Source organism: Copadichromis virginalis, linkage group LG17 (genome assembly GCF_057382275.1).
Source record: "Copadichromis virginalis isolate Kocher_CV1m ecotype Utaka linkage group LG17, C_Virginalis_male_GT1.1, whole genome shotgun sequence".
Classification (NCBI taxonomy): Eukaryota; Metazoa; Chordata; class Actinopteri; order Cichliformes; family Cichlidae; genus Copadichromis; species Copadichromis virginalis.
In genome coordinates this window covers 37,056,225-37,070,338 of record NC_140634.1, presented here as the reverse complement: position 1 = coordinate 37,070,338, position 14,114 = coordinate 37,056,225, and positions in this window count along the sequence as shown.

The window sequence follows — 14,114 nt, the reverse complement described above, 5'->3', positions numbered from 1 at the left end:
ACAGTGAGGAGAGGGCACTCGGGCTGTAAGAGAGGAAAATAAATAAATAAAAATAAAAGGTATTCTTGGTAAATGTAATGTCACATTACAAGCATGCGTCTTCTCTCCTCGCGCACACAAGCACACACTTTGAGGGTACAAGGGAGCCTATTGAGAGATAAATTTGTGTTCTTTAATTCGCGCGCGTCAATGTGATGTGACGTTTGCACTGTAACATTAAAATGACAGCAGGTCTGCGTGCCCACGTGGGGGAATTTGATGACTTTGATCTGAGCTTGTGTGACTGCAATCCATGTCAGGATGAGGACAAAGGGCAGAAATAAGGGAAAATCATTTTTTACATTTTATTTTTATTTTTCGCACTGGAATTGTACTAAATGTACGTGTAAAAATGTAAATAAACCTTAATTAACGTTTTCTTCAGCACTTCAAACACAAAAGCGCACACGTTGCTATTTCAGCTCCTCATATTTCCCATAATTTAGGGCATTTATGTTCCCTGCACCACTCTGTCGATTTTTTATGTTTTAAAGCACGATTTAAACTCTCACGCTCTGAAATAAATAAATGTGTCTGAATTCAATCTGGATTAAAACATTATAATTGTGAGCCGTTATCCCCGAAAATCCCACAGCTGAATTTTTAAGAGGATGTGAGCACTAGTTTTTATTTAACGCAAACACACACAGGGGGGACATCTGTGCTGAACGCTGACCAAATCCACCGCGACTTTACTCACAATACAATTCTGTTGGAAGTGTTAGAATTTGTTTCAAGTTGATGGCACAGCCTCCATTTTGAGTTGACTTTGATATCATTCTGCGAACAGTGAAATGTCTGGATAAGTGTTGCGTTTAGGCCAGCCATCTGTACCATCTCCAACTCCAAAGCAGCTAGATGCAGAGCGCCCTCACAATTTAGAGGGGGAGCGAGAGAGGGAGAGAGAGCGAGACGTGGCCGTGTTTTTAAATGGTTCACTGCTGGCATCTACTGGAGAAACGGGGAAGTCCCGGCGCTGACGGCACCCAGCGGACCCTCGCTCTTTTTACTCGCAGAGGCATTCATCTCGCCTTCCAAAGGGATGAGTAACTCCGCAGATGAGGCATAACCTCCAATTCCAGCATCACGCATACCACGAATAACACCCATTATGTGGTTTGGCAAAGACATGAATTACACTAAATGACAGATATATGATTAAAATACTGGCTTTCTGGTGAAGCTACAGATAAAATAAAAAAAAAATACAAAAAACACTGGTAGGTGAATCATACTGTATCTCAACTTCTCATCCAAACATAAAGGAGATTTGTCTGATGAAGAAGAACAACGAAAAAAAAAAATGCATCTCTTCTTATTGTTATTAACAGTCAGTTTGTATCAATAACTTAATATGGATTTAATTTACAAAGCAAAATAAAACTAACTACAAATCCTGATCATAACAAGTTCTTGTTTGGATACAGAATTTGAATGAGAGCTTGAATGTCACTTATTGCACTTTAAGCTCCTCACAGCTGGTTTTCTAACGCTTTATGTGGTTATTAAAAGTGAAAAAAGACCACTTTTAAACTGCTGATGGTTTTAGGTGTTTCACTTTATCGTGATGTTCTTGGCAGACATGATCGAATACCGTGATGCAGAGAAATATAAACATGAAAAATCACTTACTCCAGCTCATTCATGCTTTTCATCATAAAGATCCCAAATTGATGTGCGAAAAATTTTTCATTGGGAAAATAAAGAAAGCAACAAAAATCATTTGAAATATGCCGCATGTGACTTTTTGTGAGTAAAAGCATTTGTGCATTTAACACATCACGCCGCTTTTACTAAAGTTTAAAGGTTGCAAGCTGCACAGAGGCACGACGTGCCGTAAAACATTGTTAAAAATATTTAGATACCATAATTACAATCACGTAACAAAAATGTTTTCTGTCCGTGCAGCTTCAAGTGCAGTGACTGAGCCAAAGAATTGTTTTTTATTATGTGAAAATTGTCAGATTCAGTCTGTCTCATCCCTCACCTCTTCATTTGTATGTGTCTGTCTAAATATCTATATGTCTGTGTGTGAGTTAGGAAATGGTTCCCTGCGGAGGAGAGGCAAAAAATCCCCAACCAAACAAACAAACAAAAAAAACAATCAGATGAGCAGTGACGGAAAACATTTCCTGCGTGAACGAATTGCTGTCATTTTTCCCCCCTCAAGAACAATTCTCATCCAATTCTTGTAATTGTTGCCTCATAATGTGACACATTCATATCAGCGAATGCATTCAGCGGCAGTCTGTTTAGGATGCTGTGGATTGAGTTAGAGAGTTCATCATCCATTACAATAAAGAACAAAGCGATCCCCTATCTGTTTCAGACATTTCGCTCTTTATGATGCTGAGTATGGCTCTGAGGTTGTCAGAGAATTCAGACAAACAATATATGGCTTTGAGATATATCAAGAGCCCCACAATAAGATCCTGTGTTGTTGATAATTTCGAAAGGGAGGGAGGGGCGGGGGAGACTGAAGCAAACTCCAGACAAAAGGGATTGTCTTGATTATTTGTCTGTCAGAGATGGCAGGAGCATATTATGAAAAGCGATGGCTTCGAGGATAACGGTGATTGAGATTAGGGCCCTGCTGAGAAAGAGAAAGAGGGGGCGAAATAAAATAGGAGTGGAAAAAAAAGAGAGCGAGGGAAGAAGAGTGAAGAGTGGAGAATAGATGTGACTAGACTAGAAGAGAGAGCTCTGTGATAACTGCCAGCAAACAGCCTGTTTGATCCTGAGGGATGGCAGAGGGATGTAAGGCGTTTGAAGCTGACAATCCCTTTGTGATGATAACACATGTTTTTCAGTGTGTGCGTTGATCCTCCCTCTCCTATTGTAATATGGGCAGCAGACGGCAGCTGTCTGGGCATTGTAGCGCTGCCGCTAATCTGAAACAATATCTTTAGGCCCAGCGTGGTTATGAGCAGCTGTCGGCATTGTGGGAAGCGCTGCTAATCTGCTTCAGTATCTTTAGCCCCTCGTTTAGCTCTTTGATCCTCTCCCATTATGCCTCCCTTTCCATCGCAACAAGCGACTGAGCTTTGGCAAAGCTGTGCTGGAATGTTGGATAGATAGCAGGAAAACAGAGTGAGAAAGAGAGAGAAGACGAAGGGGGAAAAATACACAGTGCTCCCATCAGAAACCCTCCAGCTAACAGATGTTTCTTACAGTCTTTCCACGTGTCTCTCACTGTGCATTTACACCTGTCACATACACCAGACAGACAGGAGCAGAGGAGTGAAGACGGACACGCACAGGTCCTCTGAAATAACACAGGAAGAATGCTTCTCCCTTTATAGCTGACAGACCTCTCATTTTTTTCTATTCAGAGTCTCACCCAGAGGCTGTGGTTAAGAGCAAGGTTTCCATTCCCCCGAGACGCAAGCTTAGTGGTTAACATCACTTCAGCTCACGGTTTAAGTTCCAGTCTTTGTGTGAGGCGCAATCACGACATTGAAAGAAGCTGTGTGGTTGAATCAGTGGCGCTCAGTGCACAGTCACGGGATGCCACAAGTGTGCAGGATACTTGGGGAGCACTGGCCTTGCTACACGACCAAAGGCAAGTAGAAACACGGTAGTAGTGACATGCACATATTATATCACACGCCTTACTTTTCGTTCAAAGTGTTCTGTGCTCTGATGTGACACACCAGCACTTACGCTGTTGTAAGAAACTTCTAAAGGAAGTGAAGTGCAGCATGGTCATGGCTGAATATACCACAGCTGAAATTAGACCTTAAAAATACACATTTGGTGAAAATGTTATTGCACTGGTGGATTTGAATATTTCAGCCCATTATTAGCTTTGTTGGGGGACTGAAAACTTTTTTGAGGAACACAAACTTTATTTTTGTTTTGGAGTATATTGAAAATAATGAGAACAGACCCTCAATTTTACAACCAATGGGAAATTATATATTTAACAAATGTGGAGACCATTTAGAGGTAAATAGTCACCGAGGTAGGTTTTCAGGGAACTGCATACATTCCAAGGTTTTTCCTGTTTGCATTCACATTGCTAATACAAATTCCAAAGTGATGCGTTACCAATGTTTATATGACATATGGGGTTGCTGCAGTTACTAAAATTTGTATGCACATGAACAATCAAGTATACTTGCAATACACTCAAAGTTCCTCTTATCCAGAAAAAGACCCTACAACAGACTTCTGGGAATGACTGGTAGTACCTCCAGCACTCACTAAAACTATGCAAAAGTTCCTATTGTTAAACCATAATTTTAGATGCCAGTGTTTTGTTTTGTGCCAGCTTTCTGTAATTTAGTGAAGTAGATTTTGGGGTAGGATTTTACGTGGTGTCCACGAATGCAGCACTAACATCCACACCTTCCCAGCTGATAATTAGAGGCCCTATAAGAAACAGCTGCCTTCACTACCACATGGAGGCATTTGGCAGTCTTTTCCCATCCAAGGTGGCTGAGAGTATTAGGCAGCTTAAGCACTGCAGAGCTCAGGAAAGCTGCTCATTTTAGTATTGCCCTTCAGAGAGTGGTGAGTAGGACGCTTGTGTTTGTTATACTGTGGCATATAGTAGGGTGGACCTTGACGACTGTTTCCCTCTTTTTGTTACAGGATTGTGCCATACTGCTGCGGTCTTGTTTTGTCTCGTTCTGGCCTGTTATCGTCTTACAAACATTTATAGACTGGCCTCGACTGACTTCTGGTTTTATGGTCTTTTACTCAGAATTGCTTTATACATTTTAATCATACTTTTATATAGAACTGTAACTTAGGGTGTATTTGCTTTATGTATATGTCTTTTACTAATTTGTTTAATGTTTTGTCGTTTCATTGCTTTAGTAGAGGTGCAGCCACCTGTTGAGGGGCTAGGCACGTGAGGTGGAATCCCCTCCCTGGTGCATGAGAGTGTACACACCGGGCATAGGTAGATTGCACCGTTTAGATTTCAGTGTGAGTGACAGTGAGGTTTGTAGTGGAACTACACAGGTGAGTAATTGGTGGCACCCTTGGGCACTCCTCTCTGTAGGTTTGGTCTCCACCATTTTGTTTAGTTAGTTTATCGAGTTGTTGTTTTACTAGGGTAGCACCGTGGCAGCGAGCCTTGTCGTTTTAATCATTATTTGTTAATGTGTTTTAATTAACAGTCTTGCAGACTCAGCCCTGCTACCTTAAGAACTTCTCTGATTTTACAGTTCTATGCTTTTAGTAGTTTTTCTCAATAAATTTTGATTCGTAGAACTGATCTGCCTCACCTCTGCTGTTAATAACGAGCCTGTGGGTCTTGGTAGCCAGTGTAACATCTACATTGGCTATAAAAATCTTTCCTGGGGTGTAACTCTCTCCACAGGTGGCGTTGTCAACATCCTTTACTCACCTTCCCTGGTTATCCCTCATTTGTGCCTCCACAGTAAAATGAGGGTTATGTTTTGGCTTGCACAAACAGTGTTTGGATGTAGAAAAATAAACAAAGGTAATAACCTGAAATCACACATCACAAAATCCCTGCCTGCTTACAGTTTCACGTGATATTGTGCTTCTACCTCGTCTTAAGTTTAGCTAAGTTCACCGAGCGGCACCAGTATATCCAAAACAAGAACACAAAGGTGAAAAAAGGGGCTTCCCTTGTTACAGCTGCAGGAAATGCAGGAAAGGTATCCAGGCTAATAGGCTAATTATAACTATGAAACAAATCAGGTACGAAACAAATTACAGTCTTTAGACAGCTCTGACTGTTGTTGCAGACAGTGAGTAGTAATGAGAATGAAAGATGTGGTAGGTGTCAGTGTGTGTAGCTGTTGGGGTGTGAACACGCAGGAGCGCACTGAGAGGAGGATACAAGCTGCACACAATTAACAGAAACATAAATATCTCGCCATGCTTAAGCAAGCCATTAATCAGATATAAATAGAGCGAAGGAGCCCTTTGTGATTAACGAGGTGAGACTCGCTGCTAATTACTGTTTCCCTCTCCTCTGGTAATTAGGTTGCTGCTTTGAATAGGGATGACTGAGACTGCCCTGACCCTACCCCCCGCCCCTCAATACCAATCCACTGATGTGCGATTGCTTTTGTGTCTGCTTTCTTGTCTCTTTGTTTTAGGCATCTTCAAGAAGATGGTTGAGGTGAAATGTGTACCATCTTCTTTTGATCTGCAGATATAAAAGGAAGCTGGTCATATTTCTATATTGTACTCTGGCACCTGCAATGGCTAATTGGAATTTACAGGTGTCAGCGTTGGCCACCCAGTAGAGCTTAGCCTGCCTATAGGACTTAAACGTGTGTGTGTGTGTGTGTGTGTGTGTGTGTGTGTGTGTGTGTGTGTGTACGTACACATGGGGGGCACAGAGCCATTGGGCCATTGCAGCATCTTGATTCTATTCTTTTTTTCAACAATTCTGCTGTAAATGTAAAGATACACTTGGGATCATTGTCCTGTTGTATGGCCCAATTTCAGCCAAGCTTTGAACGCTGGGCAGATATACTTGTTCAGAGGTTTTCTAACTATACTGTTATGAATTGTAAGATTTCATTTGCTAAATGACGTTCTTGGAAAATTGTGTCATTGAGTTAACAAACACCTGAATGTTCCAGACAAACAAACTGCCAAAACATCTGCTTTTAGAGATAGTACATTTTGTTAATGATCAGTTAATCATGAGCATTTGATTAGCTACTTGCCCTCTTAAGTCTTATAGAAGCACTAAAGATGTACTTAGTTTCTCACAGGTTTACACAGGGTACTAAGAATGCTTTCTTTTAAAATAATACAAAAATTAAGTTGGTGTGTTAGCAAAACAGCTGGGTAAACTTTGAACCTTCAGTCAACCAAGTGATATATTGGAGATGTTAACCTGAAAATACTGGTGGAGCCAGAACCTGTTCAACTTGCCTGTTTGTTAAACTAGACATGTTTCCCTCTCTATCATAATTCCATGATAATGTGCTAAAGGAGTTATTAAAAGTTTTATTTAACATACAGTAAAACTTATCGGTTATGATGAATCATGGCAGGGCCTTTTACTTGGAATGCTATGGTACCTACGTTTCCACACATCTAGTTCTCAGAGCAGTAAAAGCACAGCCAGGAGCAGCTTGTCTAGTGCACTAGTCTCCCATAAGTTTCCTGTCAAAGACCAGAGACTAGTCTACAACGTACATGCACCAAAACCCTCCAAAAAAGGCTGCTTGCCACTAGTTTGTAAGCAGGATACGGACACACTCACGAAAACAACAGATTCTATGTTCCATATTCCAATGGCTCACACTTGAACAGGTAATGGGAAAAGCTTTATTACAGAATTGTGTTTGAGATGGAAAGAGGGATTGCTTTTACTTAGTAGGCTTTAAGTGATGTCTGTTTCATTGGGCAAGTATTGACGGCTGTGCTTGCCCCGATGGAGTGCCACTGTTCAAGTCAGTGGCATTCAAGTCAGAATATTTAAGTCATTTCAGTTTGAACATCAGTTGATAGTGATGATGCAACATCTGGAATTTTAACTGTAGATATTATAGCACTGCGTATCCAAGGAACTCTGTTAAGTTACTGTTTAATGTTATTTCTGAATATGATTCTGCACTTTCATGTATAGTGTAGAACAAATACTTGCAGCTTTTATAGCTATTCTTTTTCTTGTTTTTGAAGCCATTTCACTGTCAAGTTAAATATACATCTAAATGAAGTATAACCAAATTTAAATAATACAAACATTAAATATCACATTTCCACATCCAGACTGCACCACTGTTTTCCTCCTACAACACACAGACTATCAGCTGACTGTAGCTCAAGTGGAAGTGAAACCTATAAGCTGGATCAATAGGCAAGGTGACTAACAATCCCAAGATTTTAACTAGTGATAACTGGTTCTCTACAGGGATCTGTTCTCGATTCTCATCCCTAATCTTGAGAAATGCTGAAGAAAGCAACCAGACTTTTTCCATTTAACTGAAGCATGAAATAGTTGTTAAAAATCCACTCCGTGGAGATTTGGCTTTATGAGTTTGGCGAAATGACACCTCTGATGGATGCACATCACAGCTGTGTCAGCATTTCTCTCCTCCCAGGCCATAGCCTCTGACTACCAACAGGCTTACTTCACCACTCCCTGTCACAGACGCGTGGGTCTTGGTGATATACAAGTGTAATCTATTACTACGCACTTACACTAATTGTCTTCAGCTGGAAGTGGCTGCTATGACCTTTTTATGGGAAATGAAAATAAGTGGAGGCGCAGAACAGGCGATATTGGATTCTGTTGTTAATTAATGTGTGTATTATCTGGGTGGATGAAGCCAGGGGGAGGAAGTTAATTGAATTACAGTCAGCGAGTTGGATAATGCGCTGTTGTAATTGTTCGACTGCATAAGACAGTGCTCGCATTAGGGAGACGAAAGGCAGGCCTGATTTGCTTCAAGAGAATGGTAAGAAATTACTTGTTTGGTTTTGGGGTGTGAGGCATGACTGAGTTTCTAATTTAACTCTTGGGTTACTGTAAACATATGCACTATTAAAAGTTTGTGTGTTCACTGCTCATCTTTACAGTTCTGCACAGTACTAAACGCATCACAGAATCCCTGCTTATAGTGTTCAATTAGCCACTTATTAAATAAGTTATATCCTTTGTCCATTTCATTATTAATTATAGAACTAAAATTGGCTGCATAACCAACTGCTGTCTATGCCAAAAGACCGCAGTCCCAAAGCTCAGTGGTGCAAAGCAGTCAAAGCTTATTTCAATGTGGTGTTTTCCTCAGAAATTCACCATTTGGAGGAAGTGACAGGTAAGTGAGACGGGTAAGTGAGGAGAAGCTATTCTATTGTAATGAGAGACACAGCAAAATCTTGGCAACACTGAGCACAGTGCGTCATTGAGAACATTTCAACCATAATTTCTTTTCTCTGCCAAGTCTATTCATTGACAGCTTTTAAGGTTACAACAATAGGAATTGTACTTACATTCCAACCAACTTCACCACTCTGGACAACTGCAAAGAAGACCTGGACAGTTTGCAGCCGCATATTAGCGAGTGTTGCGAGCAAGTTGTTATGGGGAAACCAGGTAACAAGGTGCCGACTCCCTTCAGCAGCAAAAGAACACAATCCTGAGACTAACCTGAGTGAGCTTCACCACAAAACAACGACATGGTGAATATTTTGGCGTCCATAGATTAAAATAACAAAACAAAAACTGTCCAGCTTTGATGCATGCCGGGCCCTCTTGGAAATCCTCCATAAAGATTTTCACGCATGCGTGAGTCCGCGGAGTTCAGCCAGCAGCAGGTCGAAACACTTGGTGCTGAAAACGCCACCTTCAAAGAGTGAAGAGTGTGTCACAGAGGGAATGGTCTGACTCTCTGAAGAAAATGTTAAAAATCAATGAAACTGTCAAAGAAACTACCAGAGAAGACAGAAGACGACCCGGAAACAATGGTGAGTCAGACTTACCTGAAACTCCCGGAGGCCGTTGCTGAAAACATCACTTTTCATCATGTCCATCATTTGGGAAGTCGACCCAGACTGATCATGGCCAATTGCGAACACTTCAAACAGAAAGAGCTGGTGAAAAGCCACAGCCAGGAGCTGAGAGCAGGGCTGGACTGGGACAAAAAAAAATATATATATATATATATATATCGGCCCGGGCATTTTGACTAGAGACCGGCCCACCAGGTATTACAGGAAAAGCCATAAAGCCTTTGAATGAAAACAGACGCTGTTGTGACAGTGACGTACACCGTCTTGTTGGTATATGTATGATTTCTATACATTTTACATCAGATAAAAACTTTGGTTGTATGATTCAGATAATTATTTAATAAAAATGAGACATTTTAAATGAGAATAAGAAAGAAAAGTATTTCTTTGTGCCCTCCTCTCACCAGATAACCAAACCGATATCATGACCAGCAGCTTTACAGCTGTGGCTCCAGCAAACATCAGCTGATACTAGAAAGTAAAATTAAATAAATTCTAACAACAGCTGATCAAGCTTAACAGCTGATCATGCTGTTGTTTAGCGCTACATCCACTGGTTTCCTTTTTCTGGTGCAAAGTGGGCGATAAACAAACAAGACACAAAAGCTGATCAGCTGATCATTGATCAGTTTCATGATTGAAGTAGCAACAGGAGAGGGAGGGGAGAGAATGAGAGAAGAAGAAGCAGCTGACAGCGTAAAGGCACAGAATAACTCCAGCTTTGTGTCTTTTTCCATTCTAGCTGAAGTACGGGACAAACTGTTCCTTTTCAGCTCAATACGAAACGCATAATATTTTCTCTGGATACGGGACGGCAACTCTATTAATTAACCTTATGAATAAAGTTCACTATCAGTAACATCATAGCACCCACCCAGCTGTATAGAAACTCCGTCATGCTAGCTAGTACGCAGTACGAGTTATTGTAACTGACTGTAAAAAGTCAGCACAACGAAAACAAACTCCACCTAAACTTGGTTTATATCTGACCCAGATAGACTGCAGGTCATAACGTCTTACCTGAAGTTCAGTTCACCGCCTCGGGTCTCTGCTCCTCCTGCCTTTCCGTCATCCACCTGCCAGCGTGTTGCATCTGCTGGCCTCTACCACTTGCTAATGTTACTGAATCTGTGGAAGCTCCGCGATGCCACCACCAAACAACTGACTTATTTTTACACATCTCCCAGCATCTGGCCAATCCACCACCTTTCAGAGTTTATACCGTTACGGGAAAAAAAACAGGAAAAAAAAACCCCATCAGCCCATAAAAATGAAAAATCTCCACCGGCCCACCAGGCAAATGCCTGGTACGCCCGATGGCCAGTCCAGCTATGGCTGAGAGTAATGGACTTCAGCGTGAACGACCAGTTTCCAAAAGAGATCCTGGAGAGACGCAGAGCCCAGTTCCCGATCCGAAAGAATTTCATCCAAGGAGGCTCCCAAGCTGTCATCACAGTCGATAAACTGTATGTCAACGACCCACTTTATCACAACCAAAACACCACACCATGGCTGTATTAACTGGGGTAATCTGTATATACAGACAACTCCTCGTTCTACTTTGCTCTCCTTTCCCACTAATAGAAATGTCTACATAGATCAAATAACACCAGTTTAATCAGCCACAGCCTGTTTTCTTTTTGTTTTTTTGTTGTTATCATATTTGATTTTAGGTACTCAAACTATCACTGAACTTTAGGAAACATTCAACACTCCAATAATTAGTTTAAACATGATCACACTGAGGTTTGTCACACGTGGAGTTGGTTCCAGGGAAAAGAGGTTTGCAACAAAGTGGATGAGAACACCATTTGTCCATAGTATTAGTCAACATTCTTGTTTTTGATTTAGCCATATCTCATATGTATTCTGTAGTAGGCAAACATCTAATATCCTGGGTTTGTTTATGTTTTACACTTTTACAGATTATATAACATAACATATTGGTTTAAATCAATTCTGACAAAAGTTATTTATTTCACCTGTTAATTGGTTTAGTTTGAACTCACCTTACCTACCTGTGTTCCAGGAACAAGAGGAAATATAGTTTCACTTCCTGTATTTATAGCTTCCTGGCTAATCTGAGGTCACAGGAAGTGACCAGGTGAAGAAGGGGGAGAATATTGGTAATTTAATAAAGCTGATTTTAGAGTGTGTTTATAGAGAAATGGATTTGTTGTAATATGTATCGACTATACACTGCAGAGTTTTACCGCTAGGAAGGAGTAGCAGTATAGGTTTGAGTATAGAAATATTTGTCTCACCTACCTAATGAAATAGTCCAGGCGTAAATGAACTATTTAAGCAGATGAACACAGGTGTTCAGGGAAAAGGACCAGATCAGTGTAGCTGTGTGCATGTTGAACTTAATTTCAGTTGATTTAAGTTCACTTATGTTTATTTGAACTGATGGCAGATATTCTTAAACAATACATGGATGATTTTGCTCTTTGCGGTGCTTGGCGTTCACATCACCCAACTGTCAGGGATCACACCTTTTTTTCACCAGTACACTACTTACAATCTCACTTAGGCTACGTCATCGTTTTCTCTCCGTTTTGGCCTCCTGTCCACACTGAAACGGCGTTTTCGCTGATGGAAAACGCAACGTTTTGAAAACGCTCCCGAAACGCATATATTTCAAAACGGTGCTTTCACGTCGCAGTGTGGACAGCGAAAACGGAGACTTTCTAAAACAATGACGCATGTTAGTCACACGGTGCAGTCATGTGACCAATTAAACTAAGACAGCAGAGGGCATTATAGCAGTTGTTTTGTTTGCTCTCAATTTTGACAGCCCTATTAAAGATTAATATCAGTCATGGGTAAAATAAATAAATATTTGTACCCTCAAATGGTGATCAAAAAAAAGTTAACTTTTATTTAAAACTAATGAATTATTTCCCCTCCCAACCATAAATTGGGAGCGAGATCTTTCCATCAGTCCAGATCAAAACTGTCTGAACACCTTCAAAATAAATGAAATCCCCAACTTACAACTTACAATATAAAATTGTCTACAGAACAAACTATATAGGAGAACGGTTGTTCCAAATGGGTCTCACACACTCAAATACATGCACCCATTGCAAAGACAACTCTGCTCACAACTATATGCATGTTATATGGGTCTGCACACCCTACCTATCCACATGGTCTAGTCATTGCATCCCAACCTCACCCAAGCTGTGCATTATAGGTGACATATGTGAAATAGATACTGCCTTATGCATCGCTAAGAAGCCTATGCTCATGAACTGGAAATCCAAAAACATTTTTATGTATTGTTCAATAAAGAAATTTACTTCTAGATCAAACCATCTGGAGAGAACGTCTGCCTCCTCACAAAACTAACTGGATGAATTTGTTTCCCTCTGGTCCCCACTGATCAATTCTATTACTTAGTGGGGATGGTCAGCATCTTCCTGCACCCCTGTTTCACACACCCTGCCAGGTACGGAGGTCTACAGGTGGTTTGATGCGATGCTCTGGCAGCGTCTCAGTTCACTGCTTATTCGGGGGGCATCTGCTTGCTGGCACCTCAAAGGGGAGGGTCAATGTGTGTGCATGTGTGATATATGTGTCTCTGTGTCATTAGTGGGTAAGTGAGTGACCAAATGCAAACAGTGTGGTTCTTGAGTTCCTAGAACACTGGGACCCTGATCTTTCCATGCCCCGCAGATACGCAGATATCGTTGAGATGTGTGGCCTGAGGTCTTCAGTACTCTTGGGGCTTCGGATGGCCTGGTTCTCCCGGATCCATCTCTGTCTGCTTCTGGCTCCTAGGTGGCGTTATTGCAGCTTCCCACCCACATTTCATGTCAAAGACACAAACATACTCCATCTTTCTCTCTCACACACGTGTGTATCTCACACACAGATACACACACACCACAAGAAGATCGTTAATTTATGCACCTGTGCGCTTTTAATTTTTGCACTCCAGGTGTTGAATGCTTGTTTTCTTCTAACAGATGTGGCAGTGGGCGATACGCTGTGTATTTCTATTTACTTTTCCCCTTTTCTCCTGTCTGTCCTACCTTAGACATTGTCACAGAATATACTACATATAATGTAATAACTGAAATAACACAAATTGAAATGAGGAAATAAGCAGATAAACCCTGAACAAGAGGAGCCTATAGAGAACTTATAGAAAACATCTCGGAAAAGCGAAATGTGTTTGCCACACTAGTGCAATCAGATCATAAATTTGATTGCAAGTGCTTCCAGACAGGAAAAGACATAAAAAAAAAGAAAAGAAAAAAGAAATGTACTATTTTCCTGCACATTTGAGTGTAGATGTTCAACACAAGGCATATTACTGAGATGCCTTTGTTTTAAATATAGAAATCTATGCTAATAGGCATTAATATCACAAATAATAAATGCTGAATGGGATTATTTCTGTACCCTGTGGTGAGCTTTCTGCCAGCCTGGAGGAGCTATGTGGGTACTACTTTCTTTTAGTGGGTTGTGTCGCCATCTTGTGGACATCTCTATGTCAACTCTTAAGTAGCTTTCAAATATTTTTTTCCACCTCTGCACAAGACAAAAGAAATGTCAAAGTAATATTATATTATCTTTAAATATATGAACATGAAATTATGTTGCCT